The following is a 13,860-nucleotide window of genomic DNA, read 5'->3' as shown; positions in this document are numbered from 1 at the left end:
TACCATAGAACCTTCATCCAGAAACTGATGGAAACAAAGACAGAGATCCACGTTGGAGCACTAGGCTGAGTTCCCAAAGTCCAGTTAAAGAGTGGGAAGAATGAGAATAGGAGCAAAGAGGTTAAGACCTTGATGGATACACCCACTGAAACAGTTTATCTGAGCTAATGGGAGCCCACCAACTCCAGCTAGACAGGGAATGAACCAGCATAGGACCAAACTGGACCTTCTGAATGTGGTTGACAGTTGTATGGCTGGAATAGACTTCAGGGCCACTGGCAGTGGCACCAGGATTTATCCCTACTGCTTACACTGGCTTTTTGGGAACCCATTCTCTTTGGATGGATACTTTGCTCAGCCTAGATATAGTAAGAAAGGCCTTGAACCTTCCCCAAAGCAATGTGCCTTACCCTCTCTGAGGAGTGGATGAGGGGTAGGGTGGGGGGAAAAGTGGAGGAAATGGGATGAGGGGAGGGAGTGGGAACTGGATTTGGTATGTAAAATGTAAAAAGATAGTTTGTTTTCTTTAAAAAAACTAATAAGATTCTAGATTCTAGAATGCTTTGCTTATTATATTATAGTGTCTTTGATAGCTTACTAACATCTACAGATCGATGATGTTTGATCCACAGACGCTGATAAACTTGCTATTAGATATACTTCATGTTGTGGAAAGTTATTTCAAGGTGTGTTGCATTTGTTTATGCTATGGAACATTTGCTTAATGATCCAAAGATGTGTTGCATTCTTTTATGTTGCATTTGTTAAGCTCTGCAAAGCTGTAAACTTTGCTTATAAAATACCTGATTGGTCTAATAAAGAACTAAATGGCCAATAGCAAGGCAGGAGAAAAGATATGTGGGACTGACAGGCAGCGAGAATAAATGGGAGGAGAAATATGGGGAGGGAGAAAGAAGGGAAGGAGAAGAAAAGATGTAAAAGGAGCGGCGGGCCACACAATCAGTCACAGAGTAAGAGTGAAATAAAGATTACAGAAGTAAGAAAAGAAAATAGCCCAGAGGCAAAAGGTAGATGGGATAATTTTAAGAAAGCTGGCTAAAAATAAACCAAGCTAAGGCTGAGTGCTTATAAGAATAAGCATCCATGTGTGATTTATTTGGAAGTTCAGTAGTGGGCCCCCAAAAAAGCAAAACCCAGAGTTCAAAAGGGTAAAGAATAAAAATAACCAACTACAATTTAACATATTTTATATGTCTTTGTTCTCCATGTCATAATTTAGCTAAAAGAGTATCATAGGAAAGGATGACTCTTCCACATGTATTGTGAGGTTTATGGCTGAAGCGCCTATAGCAAAAGACATATTAATGAGGAAAAAATCTCGCAAATATATTTGATATAATCTTTTCATGAAATAACAGCCTTCAGAAACAAAGAAGAAAATGTGTGTGTGAAATGCTTAGATGTGAAAAGTAGCAGCCAAGTGATGTGGGATGTCCTTCTATATGTGTGTTGCTTTTATTGGTAAATGAATGAGGCTGTGTTGGCCTATAGCAGGGCAGAATATAGGCAAGATGGAAGAGATAAAGAGAGAGCGTAGGCAAAGTCAAAAAGATGCCATGTAGCTGCCAAAGGAGACAGATGCTAGAATTTTACTCAGTAAGTCAGAGCCCTGTGGTGATACACAAATTAATAGAAGTGGGTTAATTTAAGATGTAAGAGTTAGTGAATAAAAAGCCTGAGCTAATATGCCAAACAGTGTTGTAATTAATACAGTTTCTATGCGATTATTCTGGTCTGATCAGCCAGGAAATGAAAGAGCAGCCTCTGTCTACCGTCAAGAGAGATTGTACAGCTGAAATAAAATGACTGTGATTCCTTAATAATGAGCAGGAAAACGTTGAAATTCTTGGTTATTTAGATTTTTCCCTGCATTTCTGAATCTTCAGGTATACGGAGCTTTCTTTCCCTGGGTGTAGCATGTGCACTTCTCTCAAAGGTATTATGTCATGCTTTCATATCAGAGAACTCTACATGGGAGAAGTGCACATGGAAGTGGTTAGGTTTGAGTGTGTGCCAGTCAAAAACTGATGTCATGTGTCCCCCTCATTCTCTACCTTATTTTTTTGAACCGGGGTTTCTGAAGTTGGAGCTTACTGGTTCTGCCAGATCAATTGGCCAACAAGGCCAGAAATCCTTCTGCTCTACCTCACCAGTGCTAGGAAGACAGGTGTGCCTGGCTTTTTACCTGGGTGCTGGAAATCTGAAGTCAAGTACTCAAAGCTGTGTGTCAATCAATTTAACAAATGAGCTCGCTCTCCAGCCCAAAGAGCCATGATTTTATAGTCTGTCCCAGAAACTGGCAACAACAATGTCACAATAACCTTCTGATTTTGCTATCTGCTCAGATTGCCAAGGCACATTTTAAAATAGCTCATCTTAAACTCCATCAACATGTAATATAAAGATTTTTCTTTCCCATTTCAATTTCCTATCTTTTTCCTGATGCACAGATGTTTACCTACATTTAAATCCTATAAGGAAAGAACAAAGCATAAATCTCATTCTTTCCCTGTCTCCTTTTCTACTTGTCTGACAGGAAATAATAAAGGATGTTCTTAAATGGCTTCACACTTTCCTCTGTGCCCTTTGCCCTCTTTTATAATGTATCTTCACACACCTTTCTGTTTTTCTTTTACAAATCCGGCAAAAATTAAATTACTAAATGATGCAATTTAAAATGTCAACAGAAAGCCCTTTCCTTCCTCCTCACTGACCCCAAGCTTCCTGAAACTGTGTCTAAAATATATTTGCATATTTCATTCTCATTTCCTGGAAGGAAAATGAGTGGACTTCAGTTTGACATGAACACAGTATAATTTTAACAGAGAAATAAAGCCTAAAACTGTTGACATTGTGGGAAACTTTTTCTTTCGGCAGTATCTTGCTTTGATACAGCTCCCAATATTGTGCTATTGAGGCATGTTAATCAGTCAAATATTTATTAAGTAAATAGCATGTAAGTTGACCATGGCTATGGCCTGACCAATGTGAATACAGCATCTTAGAGTAGAGTGGCAAGTCATAGTTTGCAAGAACTTGTGTGGCCTACTGGAAACCTCTACACATGCAAGGGATCAAGAGCTGCAAAGGGAGATCAGTTATATCTGATCAGCTCAGTGGTAATAAGAGTCAGGTTTCTCAGGTAGGGAAGGGAATATGTTGAAAGTGAGAAATATAGAATGAAGACTATGTCTGAATTGCAATTAGAAATATCAAGATAAGTATGATTTTTAAAAAACATATAGATTCGAAACAAATGAAAATGTGATAAGGTAGACTTATGATGTATATTCATAAGTAAAGTGTATGCAATACAGATCTTTGTGTTTGTAATCATGCTTGTGGTCTCTAACTTTGTCCACTTACAAAGGAACAGGATGCGAGTCATAACATATAGCCATTCTTGCTTTCTAACGATCATGGAGAAATGACAGTCTTGTTCAACATAGTTGGTGTTCACCCCTCTAACTTCTGAATCCTCAAGCATTTCCTGCCCCCTCATGGAATAACAGACAGTCTGTGCTTGTGCCCCAGTTCCTCACCAAGACATGGGCCCCATATTGTAGATCTTTGGTTCTAACTGAGTAGGTCAGAAGTGTCTCCTGACCAGCATAGGTTCTCAGTGAATGGTAAAGAAGGAAAGAAAAAAAAGACCAATTTTCCACACTCTTATGTTTTTGAAAAAATATATACCTAATAAAATGTGTCCATACAATTCTCATACACAGGAAATCACATTAGAAATCCACTACTTTTTGCCAAAAGTATGACAAGTTTCCAGCAAGTAAAGCAGGCTGATCTTCAGCTAGGAGCCCTTCTAGAAGTTTCCCATATGTTATTTACCAATAGCTAGGAAAGGCCACTATGGAACATTCTTCGCTGTTCTGCTTGAGAATTCCACAGCCTGTTTCCCAATCTGCCTACTTTTCATTTTCCACCATATTTCCCTGAAAACAAATGTCAAGTCTTTTAGAAATAAAATTCACCATTCCTCAAAATGTTTGCAATTAAAGAAAAATGTTAATGTCAAAGATAAATCTCAGATAAATGCATCTCACGAGTGATACAATGAGGGACCCTAGAAGGGAGTCCAGGGTAGCACCACACGTTCCAGTAATGAGGACATTAACATGAGCATCATCTTTCTACTTGATGCTGCCATTGGTCATGACTGCATGCAAAACAGTGTTCCCCAAGAATTCACTGAAAACCACGGGATGGCAGTCATAAATTTTTGTTTATTGATTACGTCTGTGTGTTATAGTTGGTCATGTCTATAAAATGTTAGTACCTTCTACTGAATTCTAATAAGATAATCTGTGTTATACAAATTGTCACACATGTGTACTTCAGAAATAATAGACACAAAATGGATCTTGTTTGTTCTGGCATTTTTAGTGCTACAAAGTAAATCCAGGGTCTTGTGCATGCTAAGCACATCCTTACAGTGATAGCCCCAGCCCTGCACAGGTAGTCTAAGGTCTTCCATTAATGGGTTAAGACTACATAAAGAGGAGCCAGTGACCTCCTCCAGATCAGGCCTGAGTCAGTGACCTTCCCTTGAGCAGGCTTGAGACTGAGACTTCCACCAGACCAGGCCCCAGAAAACGACCTCCCCCTGGAGCAGGTCTGAGGGAGTAAATGCTGAGGGAGCAGGCCCAAGGCAAAGACCTCTGCAGGACCAGACCCGAGCCAGGGACCCCCATGGGAGCAGGCCAGAGCCAACAACCTTCACAGGACCAAACCCAAGCCATCTGTATTCATGGAACCAGACCAGAGCCCGCAACCTCCGTGGGACCAGCCCCAAATCAGCTACCTCTACTGCACAAAACCCAAGCAAGCAACCTCAGTAGGAGAGAATCAAGCAAGATACATCTGTGGAAGAAGGCCCAAATGACCTCCAGGATTGCAGAGAAAACCCTGGGAATGCCAAGTGACCTCCAAGAACACCAAATGACCTCCAAGGTGACGTGAACTATGGACCTGATTGCACCATGAGAAGCAGCCTTGGATACATAGGCACCTGGAAGATTGATCACAGTCCCAACTACACCAATCAGAGGAAAAGATGGATAGACAAGGAAAGAACACAACAGCACAAAGACACCAATAAAAACTAGTGGCTGTACAACAGCAAAACTTGAAAACCCCAATATAGATGAAACAGAAGAAAATGACCTAAAAAATAACTTCAGGAGAATGTTTGAGGCCTTTAACGAGAAAATAAAAAATGCCCTAAAAGAAATGGAGGGAAAGACAAACAAAAAAATAGGAACACATCAACAAATCCTTTAAAGAAAACCAAGAAAAAGAAATCAAACAGATGAAAGAAACAATTCAAGACTTGAAAACCAAAATAGAGACAATTAAAAAAAAACACAAACCAAGGGGATTCTGGAAATGAAAAATATGGAAAAATGATCAGAAACCACAAATGCAAGCATAAAGAATAGTATACAAAAGCTGGAAGAGAGAATCTCAAGCCCTGAAGATAAGATAGAGGAAATAGATTTATCAGTCAAAGAAAACATTAAACCTAACAAAAGCTTGACACAAAATATCCAGGAAATATGGGCCACCATGGAAAGACCAAACCTGATAATAATAGGGATTAAAAAAGGAGAAGTCCAACTCAAAACAAAAAAATCTATTCAACAAAATCATAGAAGAAAATTTTCTCAACCTAAAGAAAGATATCCATATGATGATACAAGAAGCTTACAGAACACCAAGTAAACTAGATCAAAAAAAAAAGTCCCCTCGTCACAGAATAATAAAAACAAAAAACCCTAAACATACTGAACAAAGAAAGAATATTAGGAGCTACAATGGAGAAAGGACAACGAACATATAAAGGCAGACCTATCAGAATTACACGTGACTTCTCAATGGAAACAATGAAAGCCAGAAGGTCCTGGTCAAGCACTATGCAGACATTAAGAGACCACAGATGCCAGCCCACATTACTATACCCAGCAAAACTTTCAATCACCATAGACGGACAAAACAAGATACACCATGACAGAACCAGATTTAACAAATATTTAGCCACAAACCCATCCCTAAACAAAGTACTAGAAGAAAAACTCCAACCCAAGGAAGTTGGCTATATCCACAAAAACACAGACAATAAATGATCTCACAGCAGCAAATTGCAAATAAGGGAAAACACACACGATAACAGCACCAACAATGAAAACTAAATTAACAGGAATTAGTAATCACTGGTTACTAATATCCTTTAATATAAATGGATTCAACTCGCCTATAAAATGGCACAGGCTAACAGATTGGATACAAAAACAGAATCCATCCTACTGCTGCATACAAGAAACACATCTCAAACTCAAAGACACACATTGCCTTCGAGCAAAAGGTTGAAAACAATTTTCCAATCAAATGGACCTAAGAAACAAGCTGGTGTAGCTATCTTAATATTTAACAAAGTAGACTTCAAACTAAAATCAATCAAAAGAGACAAAGAAGAACATTTCATATTAGTCACAAGAAAAATTCATCAAGAGTAAATCTCAATACTCGATATCTATGCCCCAAATATAAGGGCACCCTCATATGTAAAAGAAACACTACTAAAGCTTAAATTACAGATTAAACCCCACACACTAATAGTAGGAAACTTCAATACCCCACTCTCACCACTGGACAGATCTGCTGGTGTAGGCAGAGGCTGTTAGGTCATTCCCAACTGCCCAGACCCAAAATAATCACACAGAAACTGTATTAATTAAAACACTGCTTGATCAATTACTTAAGTGTATTGCTAGCTAGCTCTTATATCTTAAATTAACCCATTTCTTTTATTTTATATTTTACCACAAGGCATCTGGTTTACCAGTACCAGCTCGTGGGCATCTTTCTCCTGTGGTGGATACATCATGTCTCCCTGACTCAGCCTGCTCTTTCTATACATCTTTTCCAGCCTGGTTATATTCTGTTAAGCCATTGACCATAGCTTCTTTATTAACCAATGGCAAAAAAAAACATATCCATAGCATACAGAGGAGAATCCCACATCATGTCAGACAGAAACTTAGTGGAGAAATAAGGGAACTAACAGATGTTATGACACAAATGAGCTTAACAGACATCTATAGAACATTCCATCCAAACATAAAAGAATATACCTTCTCAGCACCTCAAAAATCTTCTCAAAAATTGATCAAATACTAGGTAACAAAGCAAACCTCAACAGAAACAAAAAGAATTGGGATAACCCAATGTACCTTATCAGAACACCGTGGCTTAAAATTAGAATTCAACAGCAACACTAATTTCAGAAAGCTCACAAACACATGGAAATTAAACAACGCTCACCTGAATTACCAGTGTGTCAAGGAAGAAACAAAGGAAGAAATTAAAGACTTCTTAAAATTTAATGATACCCAAACTTATGGGACACAATGAAAGCAGTGTTAAGAGAAAAGTTCATAGCACCAAATGCCTACATAAAGAAGTTGGAAAAATCCCACACTAGTGAGTTAACAGAACACCTAAAAACTCTAGAACAAAAAGAAGCAAACTCACCCAGGAGGACAAGATGACAGGAAATAATCGAATTGAGGGCTGAAATCATCAAAATATAAACAAAGAAAACAATACAAAGAATCAATGAGACAAATAGTTGGCTCTTTGAAAAAAATCAATGAAATAGACAAACCTTTATCCAAATTAATCAAAAGGCAGAAAGAGAATAGCCAAATTAACAAAATCAGAAATGAAAAGGGGGACATACTACAGACATTGAGGAAATACAGGTAATCATGAGATCATACATCAAAAAATCATACTTCACAAAATTAGAAAATATAAAGGAAATGGACAATTTTCTGGATAAGTATCACCAAAATTAAATCAAGACCAGACAAGCAAATTTAATAGACCTATAACTACTAAAGAAATAGAAACCATCATCAAAAGTCTCTCAACCAAAAAAAGTCTAGGCACAGAATTATACAAGATTTCAAAGAAGAACAAACACCAATATTCCTTAAATTTTTCCACACAATAGAAACAGAAGAAACCTTGTCACACTCTCTTTACAAGGCTACAATTATCCTGACACCCAAATCACACAAGCATTTTACTAAGAAAGAGAATTACAGACCAATCTCACTCATGAACACTGATGCAAAAATACTCAATAAAAAACTGGCAAACCGAATCCAAGAACACATCAGAAAAATCATCTACCATGATCAAGGAGGCATCATCCCAGAGATGCAGGGTTGGTTCAACATATGAAAATCTGTCAATGTAATCTACCATATAAACAAACTTTTAAAAAAACTCACATGGTCATCTCATTAGATGCTGAAAAAGCTTTCAACAAAATACAATATCGCTTCATGATAACGGTTTTGGAGAGAGCAGGAATACAAGGAACATGCCTAAAAATAATAATGGTAATATACAGCAAGACAACAGTCAACATCAAACTAAATGGAGAGAAAGTCAAAGTGATCCCAATGATATCAGGAACAAGACAAGGCTGTACATTTTCTTCATATATATTCAATATAGAACTAACTAGAGCAATAAGACAACAAAAGCAGATCAACGGGATACAAACCATAAAAGAAGAAGTCAAACTCTCACTATTTGCTGATGATATGATAGTTTACAAAGTGACCCTAAAAATTCTACTAAGCAGTTTCTACAACTCATAAACGCCTTCAGTAATATAGCAAGATACAAGATTAACTCAAAACAATCAGTAGCCCTCTTTTACACAGATAAGTGGGCTGAGAAAGAAATCAGAGAAACATTACCCTTCACAATAACCACAAATAACATAAAATATATTGGAGAAACTCTAACCAAACAAGTAGAAGACCTATATGACAAAAACTTTAAGTCGTTGAAGAAAGAAATTGAAGAAGACACCAGAAAATGGAAAGATCTCCCATGCTCTTGGATAGGTAGAATTAACATAGTTAAAAATAGCAATCTTATCAAAAGCAATCTACAGATTCAATGCAACACACATCAAAATCCAAGCAAAATTTTTCACAGACTGATGTGGAATTTCTCTCTGTATTCTGTAGCAGACCTATCGGGGAACAGAGTTATGTGTGGAAAACTAAGCTGAATTCTGGGGGAAAGAAGGGCAGAGTTGGGAGAAGTCGTGGAGCCCCACCAGAGATGGACACTGGAACTGTATCAGGTAAGCCACAGCCTTGTGGTGACGCACAGATTACTAGAAACAGGTTAAATTAAGATATAAGAGTTAGCCATTAAGAAGCTAGAGCTAATGGGCCAACCAGTGGTTTAAATGATATAGTTTTTGTGTGATTATTTCAGGGCTGAGCAGCTGGTAAACAACAAGCAGCCTTCCTCCAACAACAGACCTAAAAAGAACAACACTCAACTTCATATGGAAAGGCAAAAGAACAGGATAGCCAAAAAAAATCTGTACAATAAAGGAACTTCTGGAGGCATCACAATTCGTGACTTCAAACTCTACTACAGAGCCACAGTACTGAAAACAATCTGGGATTGGCATAAAAACAGACAGGAAGAACGAATGGAACTGAATTGAAAACCCAGATATCAATCCACACACCTATAAACACCTGATTTTTGACAAAGAAGTAAAAAATATCAAATGGAAAAAAGAAAGCATATTCAATAAATACTGACATAACTGGATATCAACATGTAAAAGAATGAAAATAGATCCATATCTATAGATATGCACAAAACTCAAGTCCAAATGGATCAAAGACCTCAACATAAAACCAATCACACTAAATCTTAGAGAATAGAAAGTGGGAAGTACACTTGAATGCATTGGCACAGGAGATGACTTCCTAAATAGAACCCCAGTAGCACAGATACTGAGAGCAACAATTAATAAATGGGACCTCCTGAAACTGAGAAGCTTCTGTAAAGCAAAAGACATGGTCAACAAGACAAATAGCAGCCTACAGAATGGGAAAAGATCTTCATCAACCCCACATTTGACAGAGGACTGATCTCCAAATTATACAAAGAACATAAGAAATTGGTCATCAAAAGAACAAATAATCCAATTTAAAAAATGGGGTACAGACCTAAATGGAGAACGCTCAACAAATGAGTCTAAAATAGTCAAAAGACACTTAAAGAAATACTCAACATCCTTAGTCATCAGAGAAATGCAAATCAAAATAAATCTGAGATTCCATCGTACACCTTTAGAATGGTCAAGATCAAAAACACTGATAATAACTTATGTTGGAGAGAATGTGGAGTAAAGGGAACACTTCTACATTACTGGTAGGAATGCAAACTGGTTCAGTCACTTTGGAAATCAGTATGGTGATTTCTAAGAAAATTAGGAAACAACCTACCTCTAGACCCAGCAATACCACTTTTGTGTATATATCCAAAGGATGCTCAATCATACCACAAGGACATGTGTTCAACTATGTTCATAGAAGCATTGTTTGTCATAGCCAGAACCTGGAAACAACCTAAATGCTCCTCAACCAAAGAATGGGTAAAGAAAATGTGCTACATTTACAGAATGGAATATTACACAGTGGAAAAAAATGACATCTTGAAATTTGTAGACAAATAGTTGGATCTAGAAAACATCATATTGAGCAAGGTAACCCAGACCCAGAAAGACAAATATAATGTGTACTCACTCATAAGTGGCTTATAGACATAAAGCAAAGAAAAGCCAGTCTACAATTCACAATTCCAGAGAACCTAGACAACAAAGAGGACCCTAAGAGAGACATACATGGATCTAATTTACACGGGAAGTAGGAAAAGACAAGATTTCCTGAGTAAATTGGGAGCATGGAGACCATGGGAGAGGGTTGAAGGGTAGGGGAGAGGAAGGGAACAGAACAGAGAAAAACATATAACTCAATAAAAACAATATTTTTAAAAAAGTGCTTGTGACCTTTGAGGGTTGCCAAATGCCACCCCAATGTTGGGATTAATAAAACACTCTTGTTATTGCCAAAAAAAGACTATATAAAGAACTAGTTGGTAGATCCTAAGCTATTAGTTACATTTCCAGGCTTTATGCCATATCTATTGTTATATTTACCAAAGGTCTTTATATATTATAAACTTGTTTTATAGATAGTAAAATATAGTTTAGGAAAGTTTTGTCATCATATTCATTTAGTGTAAAGGGAAAATGAGTCAATTTTTCTTTCCATTAAATGTAACTCACTATGATGACAACCATACCTCATAGAAAAATATCAAAGTACTAAGTATAAAAGTATGAAAATATATTCATCTTAGAGCCATGGTCACCTGAAAACTGTTGCCATAAAAAAAATAGGAATTAACTTAGGTTCAGTACATTCATGCATAAAAGGTCTTTAGCAGGTATGTATCAGTTCAAGTATTTAATGTGATGTCACTGCATGTTCCAGGCTGTTACCAAGTTTATTTTTGCTGGCAGCATAAAATTAACTCTTTTAGTTTTAAAATACTTAATGAAATTATCATTTTTATTTTGTGACAAAATGCAAAATTCTTGATTGCCTAAAAAACAATTTTTTATTTTAATTATTCCTCAAAATTCTTTAATTGTGAATATAAGAAAGGCATGGAAAAATCTTCAGAATTTCCTTTTGTTATTGATACATTACACACCAAGAAGTGCATGGTGAACCTCAAAATCGATCAAAATAATTAAGTTGTCTTTAGGTCTTGGAAGAGATAATTATCAAAGATTGACTTACAAAAAGCAAAAAAGAAGCTGTCTTGTAGATACTTTAAGATTAACTTGGTATTGCCTTCTTTGCTTACATACCTTCATCGCTTTCCCCCATGAGTAAATAAGAAAGTTTGGAGGCAGTCAATTTACATACAGCCTCGTTTTTAGCTCACCTACCAGAATTACTTGGCAAGACCACAGGCATAGCATTTAAACCATGAGGTTGCAGTGAGGACTTCTCAACTGCCAAAAGTAGAACACTTTATCTCTTTGTCTTATTAATAAGAAAGTCATAAGAATAGTTGAAATAATTATTCATGTCATAGATACCTACAGCTACTTTCTTACATCAACTTCTTGCTAATTGTGCACTAAAGTTAATTTAAAGATTTGTAGGCTGAGGCCACTCATTCGTTTCCTGGCTGCCCAGACATAAATAATAACACAGAAAGTATATTAATTACAACACTCTTTGGCCTAATAGCTCAGGATTATTACTAACTAACTCTTACATCTTAAATTAACCCATTTCTATTAATCTGTGTATTGCCACAAGGCTGTGACTTACCAGAAAGGTTCCAGGTTCTTCTCCTTTGGCAGCTACATGGCATCTCTTTGACTCTGCAAATTTTATATCTCTGTTCAGATTTCTCACCTGGCTTTGCTTTGTTAAGTCATTGGCTGAAACAGCTTTATTCATTATTCAATAAAAGCAACACACATACAGAAGGACATCCCTCACCATCTACCCTTTTCTGTCTAATCAAAAAAAATGTTTTAACTTTAACATAAAAATTTACATATACAGTTAACAAGGAAGAATTACAGTTACAATACTTAGTCCATTTACATTTGATAAATTAAGGAAAATATTCTATCATCTATCTTATCTTTGTGAATCTAAACTCTTATATCTAATTTATCTTTTATTATCACTAAGGAAAACTATAACTATCTGTCTTCAACTCTTTAAAGACCCCAGAAGGATATAATATTACCTAAGTAAACAGGAAGTGCACTGTAAGCAACTTCCAAAGTTTTAGAATTGACCAAGACATCTTACTGCCTGGACAGTCACCCAAAGTTTTTTGTAACTTTGGGGCATCCATCTTCATCCTACAGGTCCATAGTGTTTAGCAGATTTTTTTTTTAATGAAGCAGAAAATTTGAAGACCTGGTTTACCTTGTAATGGCAAACTTTATCCATTGTTTCTCTCTCTCTCTCTCTCTCTCTCTCTCTCTCTCTCTGTGTGTGTGTGTGTGTGTGTGTGTGTGTGTGTCCTGCAGAATGTCTGGCAGTTTCTTCTGTGAAGCAGAAGCCCTGAAGGACCATCCCATCTTTTGGAAAGTTGAGCACTTTTTTGTGGGCCTTTTGCCTTTAATTCCTCACTTCCACGTGCTCCTTCATAACAAAACTGAGTTCACCATTTTCAATCTGTACTCTTTCCTAAGCCCACTCTCCAGGCCAAAGTAAACACAAAACAGAGTTAACAAAAAACTGTTGAGTATTTACCATAGTATTCATGATACTTTTTTAAGAGGGATCTCATGCAGCCTATGCTGTCCTCAAACAGGCTGCTTCCGTCCCTCCTGCCTCTGCTGCCTGAGTACTGAGGTCACAGGTGGTGTGTGGTAATGGGTTCTTGTTAATTTGTGTATGTGTTTAATGTAGTACTTGGGACAGAATGTAGGACTTGGAGCATAATAGGCAAGCGTTTTACCTACTGAGCTATATCCTCACAGTACACTCTTGATTATTAGAATATATGTATAAATATTAGTGTATATATAGAATATAACTCACACCCTAAATAGATGGATGAAAGGGTGCATGTTTGGGTAAGCTGGGCAGATTCATTTCTGTAAGTATAGTAGCCATTTAATATCTGTGTAAGTGATTAGATGTTATAGTTAAAATATAAATTGGACAATATTTACTGCATCCTTGACAATTTTTTAAAGATAAAGTTCCATTAAGTCAACAGTAAAGTAGTATACAAATGATGGGAACAGAGGTTATTCACACGACATAAACATCTTATTTGTTGGTAGAGTAGTAAGATACAACATCCTACTGCTTGCAGTAACATATTAGCTAACAAAACCATAAAATTATCACAATTTAAGTGAAAGGGACATAGAAAAGCATA

This window comes from Myodes glareolus, chromosome 1 (assembly GCF_982192425.1).
Source record: "Myodes glareolus chromosome 1, mMyoGla1.1, whole genome shotgun sequence".
NCBI classification, from domain to species: domain Eukaryota; kingdom Metazoa; phylum Chordata; class Mammalia; order Rodentia; family Cricetidae; genus Myodes; species Myodes glareolus.
The sequence above is the reverse complement of the archived record's forward strand: the minus strand, read 5'-3'. Positions refer to the sequence as shown.